Genomic DNA, 23537 nt, shown 5'->3' on the forward strand with positions numbered 1-23537 from the left:
GAGGACATAAGCCTCTCCAACCAGGTGATTCCATGAGAAGGTTGCCAAATAGCCTGTTGCATAATTAATGAGGCGTGGAATATTGCATGATAAAATTCACTCTGGGCCATTGCAGACAATTCACGTGACAAAATATTCTATTGAAAATAGGAAAATTCTGCTCAAAATGTCACAGTCAGACAAAAAATCAAAGTTGATCCCAAAATGCCATTAATATTCTCAAATCCAAAGCAACATAAAGGAATTTAACTTATTTAGTTACTTAAATACAATGACAGCTCTGTGGAGGATGTTGTGTGCATGGGGAAGATTGAGATATTATTTCTCCAGGATTAGGTAAAACTAAGGAGGATAGTAAATAAGAAATCCTTCACTTCAAAAAAAAAGCTGTCAACAAGCTGTCATCTGGCTCATCCACAACTTTATCTTCACACCAGGATGTAGACAAAATTGCTTCTGGCTGTCAAGGTCATCATGATTCTTCATTTTTGCAGTAAGGTTCATTTTTGCATTCAGGCTGTAGCAGATGACATTGCACTCCACTAGTTTATCAGATAAGTTAACAAGGCAGCGTACACTTGGAAAAACGGAAGCATCTTGCTCTCCATTGACAGAGCAAAGCAGGATGATGGAGTACAAGGTTTCCTGAAGACAAGAAGTGTTGAAGACTCACTTTGCCTTATATGTTGTCTATTAGCAGGCTGACATTTTTATCAAATGCAAATGAAAAATGTCCCAGTCTATTCTTACAACATAAATCTTCCAGTCCCAGCAACATTGTGGTAAATCTTTTCTGAAACCTCTCCAGTTTAATAATATCCTTTCTACAACAGGGTGACCAAAAAACACAATTCTCCAAAAGAGGCCTCACCAATGTTCTGTATGACCACAATGTGACTTCCCAACTCCATTGCCCAAAGATCATGTCCATGAAGGCACCTTCTCAACCACCCTCTCTACCTGTGACACAAATTTCAAAGAATTATGTACCTGAACCCCTAAATATCTCTGTTCTACAACACTACCCAGGGCTTCACCATTAACTGCATAAATCCTGCTCGTTTGTTTTACCAAAAGGCAATACCTTGCATTTATCAAAGTAATCTCCACTATCCCACTCCTCAGTCCATTGACCCAACTGATCAAGATCTCGTTGTAAGCTTAGCTAACCTTCTTCACTGTCCAATATACCATCAATTTTGGTATCAACTGCAACCATGCTTCCTATCTTTCTCACCCAAATCATTTATATAAATGACAAACAAAAGTGGATCTGGTACCGATTCTTATGGAACACTGCTGGTTATGGGCTTTCAGCCTGAAAAACAACTCTCCACCACCATTTTATGTCTCATTCAGGCTAAAGGGATCAAAGAGGGAGAAAGCGGGGACAAGGTACCGAGTTGGATGATTTACCATCATCATATTGAATGGTGGAACACACTTGATGGGCTGAATGGCCTATTCTTGTTCCTATTTTCTAAGTTTCTATGTCCCTTGGGATGGACAATAAATGCTGACACAGCCAGCAATGCTACATACCAGGAATAAAAAAAAAGATTGTAGAGATCGTGACAGGTTTGGATCAGGAAGATTAAAACTGTTCTCAGTAGCTAATGGCTGGGAGAGATAGATTTATGGTTGTGGGCAAGAAATTTAGGGGGAGTGAGAGGAAGAACTTATCCTTGGTGCATACAATGGCCTGGAAGCAGAGAGTATAAGTGACTCTCAAAAGAAATTGGATGACGACTTGAAGGAAATTTAATCTAAAAGGTACGGGTTTGATAGGGTGATTTACTGGATTACCCACAGGAGAAACAGCAGCTTCTTGATGGGTCGAATAGCTTCCTTGTGAATGAAAGGTAATCAACATTTCTGCCTAGATACAAAGGCCATGTGACTTACATTGCAAAGAGCAAGATTGCAGAGGAAGCTATTACATTATAGAATTTCCTAAAATATCAGTGAATATTACAACCAGGTTTGCTGGGGGTCCAGGAGACAGCCTCACCATTTTCTATAGCTCACTATGCCAGAAATGGGTGAAAGCTTAAGGTCAGATTGAAAGGACAAAGTTTGTGAGAACTTAACAGATTCTCCAAGGTTGCAATAGAGGGTTGATCTTTAGTAATATTCTCACTGTGAAGCAGGGGAAGGTACAAAAATTGCAGGTCCAAGAGCTTCTCCTTGCCCCAGCCCATGCCCCTGACAAGCACAATAGGCTCTCTCAAAGTTTAGTCTTCAGTTATTAGGCCCTAATATCACCCTATCCTCAGCTTTGCTATGAAGTAAGTTCTGTGAGGAAACAAAATAAGTTGAGAGCTTTGGGAGCACAGAATTACTTTGGACCAATTTTGGTAGTATTGGATGTCTACTTAAAGGAAAGTGTAGTCGATACCTGTGAAATATGTTCACTCAGTTCAATTAAAATCAAGTTATGTATTCTATTCTGTGGTTTGAAGTGTAAATTGCTTCTCAACAGTGTTTAATCAATAGTGTTTAAGGGTTTTATTATAGTAAATGTCTAAAACATAATATTTTTTAGCATTTCAATTGTTCAATTAAAAGTTATTGTCCTCTCTGAAGATTAAAGTACATTTCTGCATGGTGTTGAGGATCTAGAGAGTCATTGGAAATGCACTTATCTAGGCAAGGTGAGGATATTTTCATCATCTCCCTGACTATGCCTTGTAGTTTGTTGAATGGCTTTAGGGAGGGTCCAGAGATGCAGATTTCACGAGTATTTATGTGCAAGTCCCATTTCAGTTTCTAGTCAATGGTGATCTCAGAATGTCAATGGTGGAAAATTTTACAATCATAATGCAACTGAATGACATGAGAAATGATTACATGGTCTCTTGTGTGAGGTGGTTATTGCCTTGCACTTATGTAGCATAAATGTTACCTATCTAGTTCTTACTACATATGCACAGGAACTGCTTCATTATCTGAGGAATAGAATTGAGCATTAAACAATTATCAGCAAACTGATACCTTCTGACCATATGTTAGAGAGAAGGTGGCTCATAAAGCACCTGAAGATGGTTGGGCACTATCCCAAGCAGCAATGAATCAAGGCTAAGATGAGTAGCTTCCAATAATGGTGGCACGGTGGCTCAGTGGTTAGCACTGCTACCTCACAGCACCAGGGTCCCAGGTTTGATTCCAGCCTTGGGCAACTGTCCGTGTGGAGTTTGCACATTCTCCCCGTGTGTAGGTCGGTTTTCTCCAGGTGCTCTAGTTTCCTCCCACAGTCCAAAGATGTGCAGGTCAGGTGAATTGGCCATGCTAAATTGCCCACAGGTTAGGTGCGTTAGTCAGAGGGAAATGGGTCTGGGGTGGGTTACTATTCAGAGGGTTGGTGTGGATTTGTTGGGCTGAATGGCCTGTTTCCACACTGTAAGGAATCTAACCATGTTCTTGCACTAATCAGGAGTCCAGCCACTGCAGTGTTACCCTCTAGTTCCAACTGATTTCAGTTTGACTGAGACCTATGATGCCATTCTCTATCTCCAAATACTTTGATGTGGAGGGCAGTGACTCTCACCCTGTTCAGCTCTTTATCTGTGTGTGGACCACAGTTGTAATGATGTCAGTTGTGCGATCAACTTAAATCAAAATAGCATACGTGAGCAGATTGTTGGTGAGTAAATGCTTGATGATTTAGATCATTGCTACTTAAGTTCTTTGACTACAAGTTTTGTAAATTACATTTGATATATTGGTGCCTCAGTATTGCTATCGCAGATTATATTTAACTATCAAGAAACTAATCTCCCTGGGGCTGAGAATTCTATTAGGGTCCAGTTTTCATTTCTCTGCAGAAATTGAGTTATGTGGTCATCTGAAGACAACAAAGCCATTTTGTTGCATTTTAATTTACTGCAGAAATGTTGTAAAACCAGTCTATGTAACAGAAGCCATCGCTCAACGTAATTACAGAACATTACTTCGGCAAACATCCTTTGAATGTTGAGGGCATGTTATTACATTTATTGATTTTTACTTTAATTTGTTTTGGAAATTCTGTGGCAAATTTACTAGGTTTCAGTCACCACTCCTGTTCGACCAGCTTCCATTATTTTGAAAGTATCAAGCAATGGAGAAGCTTTTTAATTTTAACTTTACAAACTACGTGGCTTATTTTTAAACTAAGAAACAGAAACAAACCTGAAATGTACACAAAATATTATTCTGTGAAATGTTTAATGACACGAGGTGTTGCAGTAGAAAACCTGCCTGCCAGAATGCTGGTCCCTAACCTATTAAGGTGCAAACCGTCTCTCTTGTAGAATTTATGCTTACCACAACATGCAGGTAGACTGGGAGAATCAGGATGGTATTGGACCTCAAGAAAGAGACTTTGTGGAGTGCCTCAGAGATAGATTCTTAGAGCAGCTGGTGCTGGAGCCGACCAGGGAGAAGGCAATTCTGGATCTGGTATTGTGTAATGAACCAGAATTGGTCAGAGACCTCGAAGTGAAGGAGCCATTGGGAAGTAGTGACCATAATACATTAAGCTTCAATCTGCAATTTGAGAGGGAGAGGGTACAGTCGGAAGTGACGGTACTTCTGTTGAATAAAGGAAACTATGGAGCTATGAGGGAGGAGCTGGCCAAAGTTCAATGGTGTACCTTAGGAGGGATATTTCTGTGTATAATGCAGAAGTTGCAGGATCAGTTCATTCCTAAAAGGAAGTAAGATCCCAGGAGGAGGCATGGGCGGCCATGGCTGACGAGGGAAGTTAAGAAACTATAAAGTTAAAAGAGAAAAAGTATAACATAGTAAAGATAAGTGGGAAAACTGAGGACTGGGAAGCTTTTAAAGAGCAACAGAGGAAGGAAATACGCAGAGGAAAAATGAGGTACGAAGGTAAACTGGCCAATAATATAAAGGAGGATAGTAAAAGCTTTTTTAAGTATGTGCAAGGCAAAAAAATGGTTAGAACTAAAATTGGGCCCTTGAAGACAGAAACAGGGGAATATATTATGGGGAACAAAGAAATGGCAGAAGAATTAAATGGATACTTCAGATCTGTGTTCACTGGGGAAGACACAAGCAATCTCCCTGAGGTAACGTGGCTGAAGGACCTGAACTTAAGGGAATCTATATTTGCCAGGATTTGGTGTTGGAGAGATTGTTAGGTCTGAAGGTTGATAAGTCTCCGGGACCTGATGGTCTACATCCCAGGGTACTGAAGGAGGTAGCTTGGGAAATTGTGGATGCGTTGGTGATTACTTTCCAGAGTTCGATAGATTCGGGGTCGGTTCCTGAGGATTGGAGGGTGGCTAATGTTATACCACTTTTTAAGAAAGGTGGGAGAGAGAAAGCAGGAAATTATAGACCAGTTAGTCTGACCTCAGTGGTGGGAAAGATGCTGGAGTCTATTATAAAGGATGAAATTACGGCACATCTGGATAGTAGTAACAGGATAGGACAGAGTCAGCATGGATTTATGAAGGGGAAATCATGCTTGACTAATCTTCTTGAATTTTTTGAGGATGTAACTCTGAAGATGGACGAGGGAGATCCAGTAGATGTAGTGTACCTGGACTTTCAGAAAGCTTTTGATAAAGTCCCACACAGGAGGTTAGTGAGTAAAATTAGGGTGCATGGTATTGGGGGCAAAGTACTAGATTGGATTGAAAATTGGTTGGCTGATAGGAAACAAAGGGTAGTGATAAACGGCTCCATTTCGAAATGGCAGGCAGTGACCAGTGGATACTGCAGGGATCTGTGCTGGGACCGCAACTTTTTACAATATATGTTAATGATATAGAAGATGGTATCAGCAATAACATTAGCAAATTTGCTGATGATACAAAGCTGGGTGGCAGGGTGAAATGTGATGAGGATGTTAGGAGATTACAGGGTGACCTGGACAAGTTAGGTGAGTGGGCAGATGCATGGCAGATGCAGTTTAATGTGGATAAATGTATGGTTATCCACTTTGGTGGCAAGCACAGGAAGACAGATTACTACCTCAATGGAATCAATTTAGGTAAAGGGGCAGTACAGAGAGATCTGGGTGTTCTTGTACACCAGTCAATGAAGGCAAGCATGCAGGTACTGCAGGTAGTGAAGAAGGCTAATAGCATGCTGGCCTTCATAACAAGCGGGATTGAGTATAGAAGCAAAGAGGTGCTTCTGCAGCTGTACAGGGCCCTGGTGAGACCACACCTGGAGTACTGTGTGCAGTTCTGGTCTCCAAATTTGAGGAAAGACATTCTGGCTATTGAGGGAGTGCAGCGTAGGTTCACAAGGTCAATTTCTGGAATGGCGGGATTACCTTACACTGAAAGACTGAAGTGACTGGGTATACCCTTGAGTTTAGAAGACTGAGAGGGGATCTGATTGAGACATGTAAGATTACGAAAGGATTGGACACTCTGGCAGCAGGAAACATGTTTCCGCTGATGGGTGAGTGCCGAACCAGAGGACACAGCTTAAAAATACGGGGTAGACCATTTAGGACAGAGATGCGGAGAAACTTCTTCACCCAGAGAGTGGTGGCTGTGTGGAATGCTCTGCCCCAGAGGGCAATGGAGGCCCAGTCTCTGGATTCATTTAAGAAAGAGTTGGATAGAACTCTCAAAGATAGTGGAATCAAGGGTTATGGAGATAAGGCAGGAAGAGGATACTAATTAGGAATGATCAGCCATGATCATATTGAATGGCGGTGCAGGCTCGAAGGGTTGAATGGCCTACTCCTGCACCTATTGTCTCGTGTCTATAATTCCAGTTGCGAAAACGTGTTATTTCACTCTACTGACTTTTACAATGCTACACAGACATAGCTTATCAGAGAACTGCTTGAATATATTATTTATATAGCGCCTTTCACGTCCATCGGACGTCCCAAAGCGTATTACAACCAATGAAGTCCACAATTAAACCCAGCAAAATTTATGATTTGCCTGAGGGATGTAAAATCGGATTGAATTTTCAAATAAAAAAGCCGTAAACGGTAAATCCAGTCAATCGTAGTCTTTAAACCAGTGGTCATCGGGTTTTAACTTCGCTATTTTAGCTTTTATAAAAAACTGAAATATGCAAGTGATTTATTTTGTAAGGAGCCAATGACCTGTTTGCAAAATAATATAGTTTCGACGTATGTGAAAGTTAATTTAATCATGCGTTTGGTATAAACAACCGTGGATTTCTGAGATAGGTATTACATTGCAGACTTGTGGAAGATCAGTGTATTCGATATTTGACACACATGTAATAAGAGCCATCTGGCTCCTTGTATCATCAGGGTTTGCCCCTGCTTAGTGTGGTGCACCTAGGAACTATTTCCATCTGACTGATTTCAAATAGACCTTTGCTCTACGCTCGTGCCCACATAAGCAGACACCTATGCACTGTTGCTTAAGATCTGGCCATTTTGACGAATTTTAAAGGCATCACTAAATTGAACTTAGCGATAGTTTAAAGTGCTCACATGTGACGACGAGCGATGATTCATTTCACTGAGATGTGGCAACAGATAAGGCGTGACTCCACCAGAGGGTTAACACAAGAGGACAACGATTCGTTGTGAAAGAGAATGCTGTTGGGTCTGTGACAGGACAGTCACAGCGCATGGCCAACGGTCCAACCATGCCCACGGTCATGAACCGACGAGCGCACGTGATCCCCATGACAACCCCATGCCTGAGCAAAGCCGCCCTCCGTCAGCCAATGAGGAAAGGGTTACCATCATTCACCCGCACCCTGAAGGACAACCAATAACTACTGGCCTTGCAAATGAAGAGGCGTTAGCCTAGCGGTGGCCCCTAGGAATTGTAGTTCTACCTAATTGGCTGGTTTTCCTGCTCGCTGCCTGAAACCCGCGAACTACAACTCCCATGGCTCCTTGCGTACATCGAACCAATGGGGCACATGCGCACGAGGTCCGCTGCTGTCTTCGGTGGGGTCGAATAGGATGATGTCACCTGCAGTGAAAGGAAATTGTTAAACTGAATCCTTTTGTAAAGAAGAAAGAAAAATATGGACGTTGCTGCACGGATGGGTGGAATTTGTTGGTGAGCAATCTCTGTTGTCTTATTATCCCTAGAGGAAATGAGATTTGCGGCTGGGTTAGGGTTGATTGTGTTCGGCTGGTTCATCAGGGGGAAAGTGTGCGGAAATGTTCAGGTTAGTGCAGGGAGGGGGGGTCCGGGTGGGACCGCCACTGACCGGACCCCTGTGTTTGCCAGATATTTATTGTCAGGCGAGCCGGCAACAAAAGGAGACGCTCGGAGTTTGCAGGACTGTCTCTAAGTCTGCCTTTCACCGCTGGGGGAGGCTTTTTCTCTAACCAGACTCCCTAAATCCCACCCATTTGCAGCTGTTACTTTGGTGCCGGGAGAGGAGTTTGGGGGGCGATTTTGTGCCGGAGAAGCTGAGATGCGAAGAATAATGTTGTCAGTCGTTCGCCTGATTCCCTTCTTCTGATTCACGGAATTAAAACGCTCAGCCCACATGTCAGAAATCACTAATCTTTCCCAGTTCTGTCCTGCGCTTCGCCTTTTGTTTGTCAGCCTTGTGGCTTTTTTATTGTTATTTTAAGGTGAGGTTGGTTTGGGTTGGAAGGTGACTTCCCCCCCCCCCCCCCCATGTCTGTGACTGGTCGGGAGAAGCTGGCATAATGTTTGAATATTTTAAAGCTTGCGGCGTGTTGCTATTTAATATTCCCGAGTGGGGAGACCTAGGGGTTGAGGGCTGGAATTTAATGAGAGCAATCACCTGTAAAAGGGATTTCGTGTTTTTGCCTCCACCCTTCTAAACGTGCGATGCTGAATGAAAACAGCATATGGGAAAGTAAAAGCTGTGGGAGGGTTTGTTTTGGGCTTTGCCCTGAAATATTTAATTTCGTCAGACTTGCACGTAACAATATCGAGGAAATCGGGCAAACACTCCCTTCCAATCTACGACCGCTGGGAATACAATTTGATACGAATACAACTAGAGTACGTACAATTCCATCTGTAGTCAGTTTAATCATGGAACAAGGGAGGGGAGACTACTGGAGGCAGAATGACTGCAGCTGAATGTGACTGAGAGGCGTGCGCTCCTGAAGCGGCTGAGAATTTGACGGGGAATTGACGTGTGCATATATACTGCGATAAGATGTGTTTGGATTGTAATAGAATGGTAATTTTGGGTGTGTCCAATTTTATGCGTGAGGTCATTGGAGAAAAAAGTTAAACGGGAGCAAAAGGCATAGCTTCATTAAAGGAAAGAGGTAAGAATATACAGCAAAACATAGGTGGATATTGTAGCTTTTACCTCTTCTTCCGAATGAACTCTTAGGTAATTATATTGAGAATTAAAGCGATGACAATATGAGCACAATTGGTACATGGGTGAAGGTCTTCAGTCGACACGGACAAATAATTTGAGGGAAGATTGTTTACCTTGGTACGAGGGACAATGACGGATTAGTTGACATCGAATAATACTTGTCACCGTATAAAGTTAAAAATCACACAACACCAGGTTATAGTCCGAAAGCTAGTGCTTCCAATTAAACCTGTTGCACTACAGCCTGGTGTTGTGATTTTTAACTTTGTACACCCCAGTCCAACACCGGCATCTCCAGATCATGTCTCCGTATACAAAGCAAGAACCATCTGTTCCAGAGCAATTTGGATTTTTCTTACAGCAAGCGGTAACAGCATAAATCAATGCATTGGTGGGTTATCTGATATGTCACTTGAAGATTTTAATCTCTACAGCATTAGGTCGGAACGTTTAGAATCAAAAATGTTTTCAGCAGAACTTGGTATGATCCCTTGTTAAAGGAAAATGCAATCTTCCAAATTGACCCCTCATTCTAAATAGGAATAATGTACAGATCCTTGTCTTTTGTAACATTTTAAGGTGTTTTGACTAATTCTATCTTTCTCAAATGTGCAGATTTTTAACTTGGTTGTGCTTTGTTCTCATTGAACATAATTCCATAACTTTCGTCCCAATATTTCTAATATGTGATTTAATGATTAAAGTAGTATTTTTGAAATATGCACTGTGAACATAATTTTGATGTAATGCAGGATAGTTTATTATGTTGATTTGTAACACTTCACCTCTGCATATGAATGTGTGGCACAATTGTGTTATTCAGGAAAAAATACAGCTATGTAATTTGCAACATGTGCTCCTTAGTGTACAGTTTATTTTTGAAAGTGTTAAAACTTTGTTTGCTATAAAATTGCTTTGTGTGGCATATAGATGGGCAAACTGCTACAGTTGCATCACAAGTTTCATCTGAAACAATCTCTAATTAGTTTGTAATTTCATGTAGTCAGTGGAAAGTATTGTTGATTTATACACTGAATTTCAATGAAATATCCTTCGGAAAGGGCACGTATAAAGAGTTATGGAACACGGGACATAGAACTTGGGCCATCAAAAGTAATTAAAATCTGATTATACTAGAACTGAATGACCTGTAAATCTCTCTCTCCGCTTTCTCAGAGAAGTAAAACTGCATTCAAAAAGACTTTGAGCAGAACATTACATAATATTGATTGCAAATCTTTGACTCAAGGTCTGTCTCTGGAGTAGTTGCGCCTTGATTACAATTTATACAAGTCTATGCCAAGCAATATAAAGGTCTGCTTTTTAAAACAACACAGCAAGGGAACATAAGAACTCTAAACAGAAGTATAAATTTCTTTTGTTTAAAAACAAATATGTTTGGAGTAAAGCATGGGTGTTACTATGAATTGCAGTTAATTAGATTCTTCTCTTGAGAATGCTGGTTCTTTCCATCGATGGCCCTACTTTATTGCAGTTTTTTTCCCCTGCTTTGAACTTTGGCACCTTAATTTGATTTTTTTCATACACCTCTCTTTACAATAGAAAATTTGTTTTTGTGTCTTTGTTCATGTCTTGGTACTCATGGGTTGTAAACAATGAGTTAGAGTTAAGCACGAATAAATGAGGCATGCAACTCCTGTCATCTCCATTAATAAATTGAGAATATATGTTTCTGTTCTATAATATTCAGCATACTACCTTTCAAGAAGAGTTTTGGATTTGCAGTACCCCTTGTGTTTTCTTTTCTTTTTGAAAAACCTTTACAAAGAAATATGTTTTTTGTCTGCTTCCCTGAAGATGAGGGCCAAAGGCCATAGATTAATTATTAGAGGTCAAACTCTGCTGTCCCTTTTTTTTGAGAATATCTTGGTATTTATTGCGTGAGTTGTCCCTTCAAACTTCATTTGATGGGAGGCAAAGGTGTGGGAGTTGTTTGGCTACTTGAGTTAAGTCATGGTCATGTTGTTTCAGCCAGTACAGTACATCCTGATGAAACATTTGGACAGCACTCTACTATGTTGTATTACCAGTTTTGCAACTTGTGATCACTGAGTTCCTGATCTGTCATTAATTTTTCGCATACTTTTGAGATGTATGTAGGAAAGTAATGCAGCCAAAAAACAGCCACTGAGTGTCTAGTAAGGAAAGGTTGCAAGGAGGGAAGGAAACAAAATGGATCTTGTGGAATAACTTATTTTCTCATGTTAATTGGGGATGCAGTTATATAGTGTCTCTGATATTTTAGTATAAGTCTGTACCTTCTACATCAATGCAAATGTAACTCTAAACTCAAATTATCAAGTGCAGTATACTTTTGAGCTGCAAGGCTTCTCCAGAAGGGCATTTTAATCCTTTTCATTATGCCATTTTTGGTGGAGTTCTAGGGTTGGCTTGTGGTCTCCATTGGGGCAGGAAGACTTTTTTTTTCTTGTGAAGTATAGTGCAGGTTTTCTGACGATGAAAGAAATCCCTATCAATATGGTCCTTTGCATTGGGTGCAGTTTTATGTAAGAGGGGCAGGACATTCTGGATGTATTTTGATAGCAGCAGTACAGAAAATTTGAGAAAATTAACATGCACTGATATTTGAGGATATAACTAGTGTAAATTGAAAATGACACTAGATTCTGTTTATCTTCCTGTTTGAGCTGCTAGACTTGAATATTCTCAGGGTTTCAACCCCAAACCTCGCGCTCCCATTCCCACTCCCCACTCTCACCAAAAAGAATTTTCCAAATTTTTGTTTTGTAAATGTCATTTTAGTGTCACACTTGTTCTTTTGAATAACCTCTTGTGTGGCTGTTCATCATATATCCTATTTGACTAACTCCGAGGTTGTAATTTGTTTCCTGTTCATTTTTCTCATTGTTCTGTTTCTGCAAAATTGTTTTATTTACTTTTTCAGTTGTAGGGATTTTGATGTGAAATGCTGACTGGCCTCCTGCATACTTCATTTTCTCTTTTTTTTTTAAATGTTTTTGCACATGATATCACCAAAACAAAGTTCATTGTGGTGAATTATTTAATGCATGTTAGAAACAACAAATTTCTGTCACCTTTTTTAGAAGTAAATGTTTTGAAGATAATTCATTTGTTGGGTGATCTCTCTTAACATTTTACCACTAATCAAATGAGTTGTAAAGTGTCTTCTGAGGAGTAGCAAAATAGCATTTCAGGTGCAAGATGTTATTATGCTTTTATTAAGGTTTCTTCGTGATATTTTTAGAAAGATTGGGTTACATACTATTTCCAAAATAATTCTGGATTAAACTAGAGTCAAATCACTGTTCAAAATTTGAAGAGTTTAGAAAGTTTTGCCTCAAACTCATTTAGATTTAATGTTATTACATTGGACTTTGCAAAGTGGCTTTGAAATACTTTATGTAACTTTCACTGAGAACGCATACATTTTGGTTCTGTTGACTTGATTTGGAAACACTGGATGGAATTGAGGTTTATTATTGTACTAAACTTGTTCAGGAGTACTTATAATGCAAGAATGACAACTGTTCAGTGTGAACATGATCAGACTGTCAGCAGAACAGGTTGTGTATATAGTAATAAAATGGAAAAGAGAACATATTTAAAAATTTAGTTTGTTTATGCTCATAGTATTCTCTGAATTGTGTGGTGAACTATTTCAAAGTCTGCTTCCCTGTGCAAAGACCTTTTGTAAGACAATGATGCACATAACCTTGTTATTGGGAAGTAGTGGGATGTGGAAAATAATCAATTACAGGAAGGATATAATTCATGAGCTTGAACAGTAAACAAGTTGCATACTTCCTGTTGGTAGAACATAACACATTTTGGTGCCATTTATGTATTTGTGTGTGGTGGTTCTGATTTCTGGTGTCAGTAAAAGTGTAACTTGAAGTTTGGTCCAATCTGACTCTATGCTGCTTCTCATTTTCAATCCACAGTATTAAGCCCAATTCAGCTTTATTAAAGTGTCTTAAGCTCAACTTTTCTAAACAAAGTTTTTTGTTTTAATGTTTAATCAAGCAACATCCTTTCCTTGCATTTTCAAGACTGCTTGTCAGGACCTGAATTGTATAATTGCAGAGCCCTCTACAGACAGCAAAAGCACAATTCAATATCACTCAGTAATAGGCAGCTTATATCAGTGTATTCCATAGCTCCGGATAAGTAATGTAGTAAAATTTACACAGATTAGTGAATAACTCTTTATATTTTGGTTTGCTGCATGTTATCGCTATGCTGAATGATACAATCCATGTTATACTTCCCATACTATAGATACTTACTTGGCCTTGCACCAGTATTCTGTTGAAAATTTGAAGTCTTGGAATCTGGCAGAATTGTGTTAAGTATCTGTGGCTCTCCAGTTAAATGACTCAAGTGATTGGTGCCAAAATGCAACAGTATTTCAAATTTGTAAAGGATTTTCTTTTTTTAAGATTTGTAGTGATTGATGAGTAGAATCTTAGCGGTAGGGAGAGTTTTGGATTAGCTGAATTTGTAGGATGAACTGTGAAACCAGCTAAGAGGAAAAAGGAGTAATTGTAAATTCTAAATTCAATGTGTTTGAAAGTTCTGTTTGATTGCCTGATGAATTAGGGTGTGCAGTTTTTATCTGATCTTAGCAGAGGGTAAGGAGACGTAAACTCACTTTTTAATGTTAAACATTTGTATGGAGGTTGTACAAAAACTTTTTTTCGGTTCAATCTGAGTCGGTTATCTGAGAAGGGCTTGGTGGTAAAGGAGTAGAGTTTATGATGTGAATAGAAATAATGAATTCAGTCTTTCTAAAGGTTAATAATTAGAGAAGATAAAGACTGTGTCAAAGATGCAGAAAAAGCAGGGATTGAATGAATTGAGTGTGAAGTACAGCTAGGAATTAAAACATGCCATGATACTGATTGTGTACCCTATCTCTGTTTTACAAAGGATGATATGCAGATAAAGATGAGGGGACCAGCAATTAATAATGACATTATTTTGAGAAATTGGGTATTATGGATATGATTGGATTAATTAAATTAATATTAATAAGGTGAGTCTCATTGAGCAGGGCAAAGGAAAATATTGGAATATGATACGGGCAGAGCAGACAAGGTAGTATTTTTGTTTCACAGTCAGGGTATCTTTACATGACCCAGTTACAGCATTAATGTCATATGACATTTGGTCAACTTATCATATCTCTTGTTTTGGCCCGTAACCTCAAGCTGCGAATCAGATTGAGGTATTTCTGTCAGTAATGCAAAACAAGCACTTTTTATTTTACTGAATAATTTCTGTTGTTCAAAACATTTTGAAGGGCACTTGTTGGCAGAGGAGATTTGTCTTCATGTTAATACGCATTGCAGTGGGCATCTACTTTATATGAAATTGGCCTATTGTAATAGGCTGAGCAGGCTAGGGCTGTTTTCCCTGGAGAGTCGGAGACTGAGGGATGACCTTAGAGGTTTACAAAATTGAGGGGTGTGGATAGGGTAAATAGGCAATGTCTTTTCCCTGGGGTAGGGGAGTCCAGAACTTAGAGGGCATAGGTTTAGGGTGAGAGGGAAAGATATGAAAGAGACCGATAGGGCAACTTTTTCACGCAGAGGGTGGTACGTGTGTGGAATGAGCTGCCAGAGGATGTGGTGTAGGCTGGTACAATTGCAACATTTAAGAGGCATTTGGATGGGTATATGAATAGGAATGGTTTGGAGGGATATGGCTGGCTGCTGGCAGGTGGGACTAGATTGGGATATCTGGTCGGCATGGGCAGCTTGGACCGAAGGGTCTGTTTCCATGCTGTACATCTCTATATCTTTGAGCACTTTTATATTTTTGTTTATTTGTTCGTGGGATGTTCAGTTTACAAGTCCCTAATTGCCATTGAGGAGCAAGTGGTGAACCTTGAACTGCCATGATGCAGATATGCTTACAGTGCTATAAGAGGGAATTCTAGAAATTTGATCCAGCAGCAGTAAAGAATAATGATATATTTCCAAGTGAGGAAGGTTTGTGGCTTGAATTCCTGTTCCAATTCATACCACCTTATGTAGTCAAGATCAGGGGTTTGGAAGATGTAGTTGAAGAAGCTGCAGAACATCTTTATAGATAGTGTACACTGTCACTGGTGGTGTGGGGATTGAATGTTTATTGTGTTGGATGCAGTACTAATTTGTATTTAGTATCTTTTTTTATTTAAAGCAATATTAAGTGATGTGCAATTTGAAGTGTTCAAGACAAGTGAGTTGATTATCCTTGATAATGTCCTAGTTCTTGAGTCACGGCTGAAAGTGCAGAAAATTCCTTGATGCTGTTGACTTCTCTTCATTTTCGATGGAAGGCAGGGTGACGCGTCAGTGGGAAGCTCTTTTCAGAATTCCCAACATCTGACCTGTCTGTAGCCACAGTACTTAATGACTGATCCAATTAAGCTTATGGGCTTTGGTAACCAGTAGGATGTTTACAGCAGGGAATTTCATTTGTGATTGTGTTTCATGTAAATGGCAGGTGGTTAGATTCTCCATTGTTGGAAATGCTTGTTTCTTGGCACTTTTATGGTGTGAATACACTGCCTACTATCAGTTCAAGTCAGAATATGGTCCAGGTCTTGTTGCATATGGTCACAAATTGCTTCATGGTCTGAAATTGTGAATGGCAACACAAATCATTAGCGAGCATCATTTTACATCTGACCTTATTTGGTTGAAACAGCATTGGATATTGTCCTGAGAAACCTCTGGCTCTGTGGTACAATGTTAGTGTAGGAGGCAGTTCTAAGAGGCCCATGTTTACGTCCCACCTGCTCCAGAGGTAAAATCATAGAATCTGTACAGTGCAGAAAGAAGCCATCAAGTCTGTACCACCACTCTGAAGAAGTCCCACCCTGACCAAACACCCTTCCCTGCTCTGTAACACCACATTTAGCTTGGTCAATCCAGCTAACTTTCTAGACTGTGGGAGGAAAACTGGCAGCAACCCCCCACACGCTGGGACAATGTGTAAACTCCACACAGACATTTGCCTGAGGGTGGAATCGAATCAAAGTTCCTGGTGCTGAGGCAGCGGTGCTGCCCTGTAAGTATATAATAACAACATTGCTGAACAAGTTAGTTAGAATCTCTGTCCTAAGAAATCTAGATGCCCCGGGATCAAAATGTTTGGTCTCCAACAAGCAGAACTGTCTTCCTTTTGTGTGAGGGAATTTTTCCATCTGATTTTTTTTTATTATTGCCTTCAATCTACTAAGTTTCCTTGATGCCACGCTCTGTCAAATGCTGTCTTGGAAGTCAGCATTATCAGCTTATCTCTAAAATTCAGTTCTTTGGTCCATATTGAGAGTAGACAGATACACTAATTAGCTTTTTCTACATTTTGTGGATAGTGCATGCCTGGATACTGATATTGTTGGTTCGGTGCACTGGAGCACATTGACCAATGAAAGTCTTTGTTTAGTTCGAGAACGAAAGGTCTACAGCATTAAAACTGAAGGTTGTTGGTGTCTTTAGCCTTTATTATATCCAAAGTGCTCAAACCATTTTTCTATCTAGTATACTGAATTGGCTGAAGAAGTATTTATTGTACTCTTGATCTCTGGGGGAGTGGTGTACATAATCTGTATGGTATCTCTGACTGACTGAAAATGTTGCAAAATCTTCATTCATGTATTTTGCGCACTCATGTTGGATTCTGGCACTTTGAGAATTGGAATTTACGTAGAGCTTGTTCATCCAGAATGCACCACTGCCTTTAGGGACTAGATACAACAGGACTGCAGAGCTTTGATCTTATCTGTTGGTGGCTGGATATGTTCGTAGAAGCAGCATTCTGTAGGCAGCTGCTTAGCATGCAATTTGTTCACCTGTAACTTCACCAGGCTGGCACCTCATTTTCATGAAGCATTGCTGTTGGCATGCTCTGTCTCAATCTGTTTTTGACCCTGCCCTGCTGCTAATGGTACAGTGAAGATTGTGCTGGACCATGGATTACAGATTGTTAACTTACAATCTTCTGGGACCATTCTAGAGTGTTTTGTAATTTTGAAAAATTATACTTTTCACATTGTCCATCTTTGCAGCTGAAAGGTAAAGTCTCTATAGTCATAGCAGCCCTATGGGCTGGTCTCTTAGATGATTTGTGGTTGTTTAGCCTGAGGATGGGGCTGCAAAGGCCAGACCTTCATGGTGACCTAAATCAGTGCAGATGTTGAATCTGTGCTGTTGGCATCACACTCCATTGCAAACCAGCTGCCCAGTCAATGGAGCTAGCTGTCTCCTTTCAGAATCCTGGGATATAGGTCACCAACTATTCGCATCTAATTTGTTAATAGGATACTGAGTACCTTGAAATAAATTGGTTCCCAACACCAATTTTCCTCAGGTTATTGGATTAAAATGTATTAAAACTAAATGCTGAGAAATGCCCCTTCAAAAATAGGGGCTAGCTGGAACTCTGCAGTTGAGCTAGCAAATGCTGAAATTTGTTTTATAAAAAATTAATTTCTCCTCTTTCAGATGCTGACTTGAAGCCAAATTAAATAATATTTAGTTTTTATTGTCTGGTAAAATTGAGCTCCAAATATAACCTTGATACAGAGTCCCTCAAAGCATAACCATACCCTGACCAAAATGATATTAGAGATAAAATGTGTATATTTTCCTAATGAAGGACAGTTGCTGTAAGTTTCCTTTTTTTTGTTACTGGATAAGCATGAACTAGTTGAGATTTAACCCTTTTTTATAGAGTCATACCATTGGAAGGAACGAATGTTTTCCTTTAATCTTTGAATTGAGTCTTTAAATACAAGAACACTTGTTTTAATCAAAAAACACATTGTTTGGAATATTGTTCGCACAACCACTAAATTGTTACAGTGCAGCAGGAGGTTACTTGAGTCTGCACTGGCTCTTGGAACAGGGATTTACTCATTCAGTTCTTCTCCCTTCTCCCTTCTCCCCTGCATATCCTTCCTTTCTAGATAAGTTTCCTACCCTTTGAATACTTTAATTGAAACTGCATCCTCCACCATCTCAGGCAGTACGTTCCGGACTTTAAACACTTTCATGCAGCAAGTTTTTCTTTTGCTGCTTTTGTCAATCACCTCCTCTAAGCAGTTAATGAATTGGACAAGCATTTACAGTAGGCCATACATCAATGAATGATTTTATGCTAAGTACAATATACAGTTATTAAACATGAATAACTACTGTAATCACTGAAATTTAGAATAATTTCTATTAATGTTTGGGGGAAAATAAAGGTACTTATCTTCCATTTCTACTGCAAATATCCAGTTCATGGTTTGTGTGTTTAGTAGATATTAAAATTTCATTTCTAAAAATTAAAGCAGGAGGAAATTGGATAAATGCAATTGAAGCATTTTGAAGTATATTGCCCTTCAAAGGTTGATTTGAGATTAGCAGCTAGAAAGGTAAGAGCAAGCTCACCTGTCTTGACCTGGAGATGTCTAAACTACTTGCAATAAGGCCAGTCCTGAAAAATTGCTTTTCATTTTGGGAATTAAAACTGAATTAATTAAACTTAGAGGCATTTAAAACCCATTTATTTCATCAGATTGAAAAAGAAATTGTTAATAAGCTAAAAGTCAAGCTCAGAGTAGGCTAGATCATCATGGAGATAGGTGGAACTTAAGGTTATCTCATTTCAAATTAAATGTTATCCGGGAGAGGAGGTAACATCAGCTGAAAGGAGAGTGTATTGAAACAAGATGGCTGCTTCAGGCAGAACAAATGCTACTGTTAGCAAACTCCAGGCAGTTAAGGTTCAGGCTAAGTCCTAAATTAGGGTGAGTCCATGCTATGGATAAAGCCTTGGACTAATAAGATACCTTGAGAGCTATTGATAGTTTAGCATAGCCATAAGTGGGGTGAAAGAAGCCCATAGCAATATTTGTTTATGCAGTTCAGAAATTCAGCAGCTTGTTGACGCTAGTATGATTTTTTTAAAAATTAGAAATGGAATTGTCATGCTAATTAGACACTTGGGAGCTGTTTCAGGATCCTTGAGGTCTGTTTTGGTGCGAACAGTTGTTGAGACAGAGTGCATGGTTTTGACACTGGATTCTGAACTTATCCCAGTCTTTGGGACTAACACTGACTTTGCCCTCTTTATATACTTTTTTTTTCCCTTTCAATTTAATACTCTCCTTAACCTCCTTGGTTAATCGTGGGTTGATTTATCCCCCTCAGAATTGCTCTTCCTCACTGGAATGTAATTTTGCTAAGAGTCATGAGTTACCTCCTTAAATGTCTGCCACTGCCTGCCTTACTGTCTTGCCTGCAAATCTGTCTGTTGTTGAAACAGTTTCGGTGCATGGTTTTGATGCTGTTCTAAGGTCAGATCATTTTACAGTGAAAAGTTGGAACTTCCTTGCAAAGGTACTGGAGCTTTAGTGAGAAGTGTCAGGATTTATCTTGGTTACAATAAAATGCAGTGAGAATTTCATTCACCATTCACCTGTTAATTCTTATTTGCCTAATTTTAAATCCTGAGTGTTAGAATCTAAATTTGGTTCGTTTAGAATCATTATCTTGCATATTCAGTATAGCAATTTAGTCATTGTATTTGTTAATTTGGTAAACTTGAATAATAACATTTTTGTCACTTCAATTCAATCCTTGAATCCCGCCTGTCATTTTCTTACCCATTTTCTTCAAAGCATTCTATTGTTAAAAAGAATACCTATTAAACTAGTTCATAACAAAGATCTGGTTTATCCAGTATAGGCATAACTAGGATCACACCTCTATTAGATTTCTTAGTGACATGTCTCATTGTGTCCTTAGAATGAGAAACATGTCATTGGTTAATATCATGAATTTTCTATAATCATTTGTAGTAACTCATTGGTGGTTAATCACTTTTATTTTTGGGGTGGGAAAACCACTTCCAATGTTAGGCAATGAGAAATGAGCGCTAATTCAGTAGTCACATCTGGTATCATAAAGTTTTACATGACTCTCAGAAATCCAATGGCAGGATACTGCATTATTCAGGAAACAGAACAAAATATTAAAACTTTTAGCGAGCATTAGAAATAACTTTCAAGAGCAATGTACCATGGGGCCAGGCAGGGAGCAAGTTAGCTTGGAGCTGCTTATGGGTAATGAGGGAGGTTAAATTACTGCTGAGTAAAAGATTACCAACAAAGTAGTGATCATAACATCATAGACTTAAATATTCAGTTTGAAAGTGAGAAATTTTGCTCAAAAATAATTGCGCTTAACTTAAAGCGAGTTACAATGGAATGAAGATAGGGTAGATAGATTAGCAGGCAAGATATTTTTCCAGGAAATTAGAAGCTGGGATATTGAAATATTCCAACAGTGGAGAAAAAGACAGTCTTGATTTAGCTTCATGTCAATTTTATATGCTTTATTTATGCAACAGCTCTGAAGAGACTTTTATTTATAATTACCACAATGGGTTTTTGGGCACATTTTTGAGGACTTGAGTTCAAGTCTGTTTGCTTGGAGCTTAATATTACAGCCACCCAATTTAAAAACCATTGGCTAGCAAAACCAATGTGTGGTGGATGTTTAGTCAAGAGCACATTTGAAGGAAATAAAATAAGTAAAAGTATGGTTCTATGAATTCTTGTTTACAGTTTAATTTTACTTGTTAAAATAACAAGGGGAATGGTGTTACAAAGTAATGATTGATTTGAAAATGCCTCTTAAGGGATATCTTATCAATTTTTTTTGATGTGTGTTAAACTATTTTTGCAGTTTAGATCATTTTAAAAATAAACAAATAGTTAAGGTTTAGTACTTTAGTGGCTCTTCAAAAAAGATCAGTCATTCTGTGACCTCTGTGCACCAGTTCCAAGAAGATCTATGATGCAATCAAGTGCTGAGGTTAATGGGTTAAGAAGTTTATATTTTTGGGTTTATCACTGTGTAACCATGTTAAGCCATTAGTTTTGACTTGTGTTCAGTTCAGAAAATGCCAAACTTTAGTTGTGAAGAGTTAAATTCAAAAGCAAGTGTTTAGTTTCTTTCCTTGTCGGTTTTAGTTCTTTTCAGAAGAAAGCCAAAGCAGTTTTTTTTCCCTATGTCTAGTGTGAAGTTTCCAAGTCAGGAGAGTTTGGTATACAACAGTCTTCAAGTTAGAATTGAGAAAGTTTTAACTCTGGCTGTTGTCAGGTTTGGACGAAAAAGGGAGAGGTTGAACAGGCTAGGGCTGTTTTCCCTGGAGCATCGGAGGCTGAGGGGTGACCTTATAGAGGTTTATAAAATCGTGAGGGGCATGGATAGGATAAATATGATAAATTCCCCTGGGGTGTGGGAGTCCAGAACTAAAGGGCATAGGGTTACGGTGAGAGGGGAAAGATATAAAAGAAACCTAAGGGCAACCTTTTCAAACGTGTGTATGGAATGAGCTGCCAGAGGAAGTGGTGGAGGCTACTGTTGCAACATTTTAAAAGCATCTGGATGAGTACTTGAATAGGAAGGGTTTGGTGGGATATGGGCCGGGTGCTGGCAGGTGGAACTAGATTGGGGTGAGATATCTGGACAGTGTGGACGAGTTGGACCAAAGGGTCTGTTTCCGTGCTATACATCTCTATGACTCAGGTAAATTTGTCCCCATAGTTCAGGAAAGAGAAATTGGAAGTAGTTAAGTAAAAGCAGTATGGAGGTTGAGATCTGAGAGTGGAGTTTAATTTTTCTGCATTGAATGTTGAGGACAGTTTGAAGTCCTTGCTGTTTGTTTCTTTCCAACTGTAACAAGTTTGTTTGTTTTTTGTGTAATAAGTTTGTGTTTTGTTAATATCTGCAGCCTTGTGTGACCAATTACTACATTAAATATCTAAATAAAATTTAAACCTACTTATTAAGCCACATTTCATGCTTTGGTTAGCAAGTCCACAGAGTATTCAACCTACCTGTTATGTTTAACCTGCAAGTGTATTAGAAAGTGACAATAAGGCTTGTCCAAACTGATTTGAATATAATGAACGATGATTTGTGATTTTTTTTTCCACTTGTAGTTGAGTTTTATGCAAACACTGGAAATGCCATGTATTTTAAAAATCACCAACCTGTTTTCTTTTTTTAAGCCGTGAAGTACATCACTCCATTATTTAACAACCTAATAGACAGTCATGATCAAAACAGCATTTATGCAGCAAAATCATATTCGCAATAGATTTTAATTGGGGACTGTTGTATAGTTAACTGTTCTGTTGAGGAAATGGCAGAATTGTGTAACTGTTACAGGAAAATATTGTATAGTGTAAATAATAGCATAAATTAATTTGAGCTGTAATTTTTTGGGATTAGTAAAAGTCGTTTGCAAATCTATGGACCCTTGTGGTCTCTTCATTTTGGCCAATGCATTCATGGCAATAATTCATTTTTTGATGTCATGGTTACTATTGGGGTTTAATTTTGCAAGGCAAATTTTACTGTTTCATATAATGTGGAGAAAGGAGGCTCTTTTGGTCCAGTGGGAATGTCCATACCTCTGAGTTAGAGGCCTGGGTTCAAGTACCACCTGTAGAGTGCATGTAACTCTACAGGTTCATTAAAAAATATGGATGTTCATCCTGTAGTTGGTCCTCGTGTAGATGCCTGACATTTTTTCATAGAATATAATATTCTGTGCTGACATTTTTGTTAGTGTTTTGTTACTCGACTTGGTTTCCTTTTCAGAAGTGAGTGAGTGATGACGAAGTTGGTCAGTTAATCTTAGTTTGAGTCTGGACAGAAGAAAAACAATCTCTTTTTTTTTCTCTCTTTTGCCATATGTGAACATTGCTAACAAGGCCAGCATTTGTTGTCCTTGAATGGAATTGCTTGCTTAGATAATTGAGAGTCAACCCTGTTGGTGTGGTTCTGGATGATGGTCAAATAAGGATGGCAGATAATCTTCCCTTTAAGGACATTAGTTAACCAATAGATTTTTACGACAATTGATTGTTGTCATGGTTACCATTACTGATACTAGTTTTATGTTCTAGATGTATTGCCATCATAGGATTTATATCTATCTCTATAGCAATAATTAACCTGGACCTCTGGATTTTCAGTCCAGTGGCATTACTGTTACACCCCCCATCTTTCTTTTGCACAGTTCTGGTAATACAGTTTTGTTTTTATAACTGCTGATTTCTTTTGACTGGTGTGAAGTCATATTTTCTTTAATTCTTAGGAAAATTGTAATATAGTGCTCAGTACAAGCATTCTGATCAATTAGTCTGTCTTAATTATCATGTTTTGGGTTCAAAAAGACTTGATGTACAA

General features: G+C 38.9%; 1 protein-coding gene across 6 annotated transcripts in view; it reads left to right on the forward strand.

The window, feature by feature from the left end:
- Positions 1 to 7867: 7867 nt before the first annotated feature.
- daam1a (dishevelled associated activator of morphogenesis 1a) overlaps positions 7868 to 23537 on the forward strand; it is a 185301-nt gene continuing 169631 nt past the window's right edge. For 2 of the 6 annotated variants that reach the window (XM_072568840.1, XM_072568846.1), the window contains exon 1: positions 7868 to 8027. The gene's annotated coding sequence lies outside the window, so the exon portion shown is untranslated. Of the gene's footprint in view, positions 8028 to 8267; positions 8555 to 9000; positions 9230 to 9519; positions 9680 to 23537 lie in introns of those variants that run through there. The other 4 variants (XM_072568842.1, XM_072568844.1, XM_072568843.1 and 1 more) reach the window with 4 other exon arrangements.

The sequence above is a fragment of the Chiloscyllium punctatum genome, chromosome 4 (assembly GCF_047496795.1).
Source record: "Chiloscyllium punctatum isolate Juve2018m chromosome 4, sChiPun1.3, whole genome shotgun sequence".
Taxonomy (NCBI): domain Eukaryota; kingdom Metazoa; phylum Chordata; class Chondrichthyes; order Orectolobiformes; family Hemiscylliidae; genus Chiloscyllium; species Chiloscyllium punctatum.